Source organism: Procambarus clarkii, chromosome 7, assembly GCF_040958095.1.
Source record: "Procambarus clarkii isolate CNS0578487 chromosome 7, FALCON_Pclarkii_2.0, whole genome shotgun sequence".
In the NCBI taxonomy this organism is placed as follows: domain Eukaryota; kingdom Metazoa; phylum Arthropoda; class Malacostraca; order Decapoda; family Cambaridae; genus Procambarus; species Procambarus clarkii.
In genome coordinates, this window is record NC_091156.1 from 6322691 (window position 1) to 6326532 (window position 3842).

The window sequence follows — 3842 nt, forward strand, 5'->3', positions numbered from 1 at the left end:
TGGCGCTTTCCCTTCATAATTCCCTCTCTTCCCTTCTTCAATCCACCTCCTTTTCGCCCATAATGATTAAGGTCGTTAGCTGCAAGTTCAATGTTCCAGCATACAGTCACCGGCGTACTCTTCTGTTCGTCTTTAATCATCTACCTGCTTAGGAGGCCTGGTCAGGGACCGAGCCGCGGTGACGTTGAACCCCGAAATCATCGCGAGGTAACGGCAAGGTAAGGTACTTTGTCATGTTGGTGATGTTTTATAATGTTCGTGATTTGTAGACGTAGCTTGGGTATGAAGTGTCCAATATGGTCTCCAACACCCAGTGCAGACAGCACATCTGCTCGTTCATTCCCACAGATTCCATAAAAATAATAAATAATTAGATAATATTATAGTCTTCCTTTCCCTGCTGTCCGAGTTGTTTCCCCTGTCTCTTGATTTCTTTTCCTGTTCTTTCTTCTGGGCGTTTCCTTGCCTTGTAAGATCTATACCTGTCTTGGATTTTCTCCCACCATTATCTGTTCTTTCCATGCCTTCCACATTCGTTTTTTCCCAAGCTTCTGAACTCTTCCAGTGTTTTCTGAGTTCTTTCCCTGTTTTGTGAGTTTATCCAGTGTCTTCTAAGTTCATCTCCAGCTTTCTGAGTTTCTTACATGAACATCCTTCGACCTCATTTGTCTCCTACTTGCTACTGTCGCTCATCCTATTCTACCGCTGGTGGTTATTTATTTTCTCCCTTATGGCTTTAATCATAATCCTCTCCCTCTGTCTCACCTGCTTCTCCTCTACCACAGCACTGCGGGCTCCTCACCAACCTGTCTCAAGCCGAGTTATGACACTCAAATAGTTGGCCTTCTTCTGGGGCCATGAATCAGTGCGTTGACCCAGAGGCAAAGTCTGTGGTCATAACCCATCATCATCATCTTACGCCTCTTCCCTCCCCACAGAGCTGCCTTAATATTGTCTTTGTTAATATCTCACAGGCCTCTTCATTGTCTCCATTTTATCTTAACTAATGATTTTTTCTTTCCTCTTCTTTATTGTAGCATTTTTCCACATATTTTCAATATGACTATGTTCGTTCCTCCTGTAAACTCTTCCATCATCATTCTTTTATTGTCATTTGATAGCTTCGAAGGAGCTGACAAAGGGACCCTGTAGAGTAAGAATGAGCAGTGGGAGAGACGGAGAGCTTATCGAATGGAAATAAGAGTCGATCAATTTCTCATCCTGTACTCTTAAAATCTAAAGGGTTAAACCTTGAAAAGGTCAGATATGAGAGAGAGAGAGAGAGAGAGAGAGAGAGAGAGAGAGAGAGAGAGAGAGAGAGAGAGAGAGAGAGAGAGAGAGAGAGAGAGGAAGGAAGTGGGAACGGAGAAGAATCTTGTCTTGGTAGCAGCATCCGCATCTCGGCGCTCTAGTCTGACATCTCAATCTTCCCAGCAAAAACCCGGCCCATTTACAAGTCCTCACCTGTGTCTATCTCCCGATGCGAGATTGCAGGAATCCTTCAATATCTGCGTGTGTGTCAGCGGAGGAGTTGAAGCCAAAGGAGACGGAAGGTTGGTTTAGGGTGGATGCTGAAGTCATATGCGAGATGAGATGAGGAGAAGAGATTAAGTTGAGTGGGCTGGACATGACTGGAGATTTAGGTGACTGCAACTCTCAAAACATTCCCCTAGAATGTGTACGTTGACTATCCAAGTGACTGTATGTCAACGTTCACCACCATTAACGGAATTATTCACTGATATTCGGGTATGAACTAGACTCACTAGTCTGAAAGGAAGATTATCATCAGTATATATACATTATACATTTTTATGTCTGAGAAAGAGGGTAAGGAGGAAAAGGAAGGAAGAGGAGGAGCAGGGAGAGGAAGGAGAATAAGAAGAAGGACAATAACCTGAAGGAGGTAGAGAGGGAACAAGTGAAGGATGGAGAGAATGTACGGCAGAAGGAAGAGGTAAAGTGAAAATGAAGTTAAAAGAGGGAATGAAACTTGTTATGTAAGGACTGGAAAGCAGAGGACAAGAAGCCGATGATGCAAAGTATGTGAACTGAATGAGGTTTAAGGATAATTTGGATGATGGAGCGTCTAGCAACGAGATGGGTGCACGTAAAGTAGGGAGTCACTCAAACAGAAGGGGAACGCGTGAGAGGCAAGTGAGGACAAAGAGACATAAGAGAACTAATAGCTGATGGAGCCCGAGTAGTAGTGAGGAAATACTTCTCAAAATGTCAGGTGGTTTTAAGAACACCAAGACTGCTCTTATATTTGTTTACTTTTTAGTTTAGTTAAATTATTATACGTCCTAAACTCACCTTGTGAGTAATAGTGGATCCCATACCGATCTTGTGAGCAGAAGTGAATTTAATACCCATCTTGTGAATGTAGTGGAAAAGGTTTAAACACACAAAATGGACTCAGGAAGTCAACAACTGGTTAGCTAAGTAAGTCAAAACATTGAGCAGCTACTTGCAGAGATTGCTATCATATACTTCAATGTTTACATATACTCAATGTCAGTGGTGCTCTGTGAGTGTCTGTCTGGCATCTGCAGGTCATCCTTAGGAAGCTCTGTTCCAGTGTTTCCCTCACAAGGATGATGGCGTTTCCTCGAGATGCTTTTTCTCTACCCTTCTGCTCTTCAACCTTTTCCTCCCTGATTCGTTGTAAATCTTCTCCGTTCACAGCTCCACTGCCCCACTAGTGCCCACACCCCACTATAGAGGATGAAGTGCATTAAATGGACGAGCTTTGCTTATCTGCCCCGGATGATGAATGTGGCTGGCCCTCGTCAACAACCTCAGTGGATATATGTAGCCGACACTCATCACAAGCCCCGGATGATTATGTTGACCAGACCACACACTAGAAGGTGAAGGGACGACGACGTTTCGGTCCGTCCTGGACCATTCTCAAGTCGATTGTGATTGTACTTTAGCCACGTTATTTTGATTCATCGCCTGCCCGGATGATTAGTGTGGCTGGCACTCATCACCAGCCTTAAACGATGAGTGGGGCTGGCACTTGATCAATCATTCCCTGGACGGTCTTCCCCCTAAGGTCTACCTCACATGGCACATTTCCCAGGTACTCTTTAACTCTAATATGGTTCTCTATTCTGTAATCTAAATCTAGTTTCCTGGACACCTTGACTTATGGCTATTGCTTTTAATTCAATCATACTGCCAAAGATCAGGACATAATGGTCGCTGGCTTCTAGCGGCATTTCGTGCTCTAAGTTTTCTATATTGTGTTAATTCTGGGTGAAGTTTCTTTCACCCTGATGACCCTGTTACCTAGCAGTAAATAGGTATCTGGGAATTAGACAGCTGCTACGGGCTGCTTACTGGGGGTGTGTAACAAAAAGAGGCCTGGTCGAGGACCGGGCCGCTGGGACGCTAAGCCCCGAAATCATCTCAGGATATCCTCTCAAGATAGCTGTCCAATTACTCCAATTTAGGAATAAACAAACAAATACTGATAACTTTCAAAACTGTCATATGAGAAAAATATGTTAAAAATAATGTTTTTTAACATTAAACGTGTCTTCCTCCTCATCCAGAGCAACTAATGAGATTCTTAAGCGTGCAAGTTACACTGATGACGACTCACCACAGTGTTTGTACTCACTCGCCTATTCACTCATTAACAGGTAATGTGTGCAACACTGTCCGTTCATCCTGCAACCTTGCAAGATTGAGTAATGGGCGTTTTAAATTACACAAACTGCATTCAGCTCAGCTCTTTTTAGTGTTTGTGTAAGTCTTCTAGGTTTGGAGCGGTACAAAAATGCATTAATTTCAGTTATCTTTAGTATTAGCATGCAATTCTAAGTCTGGAG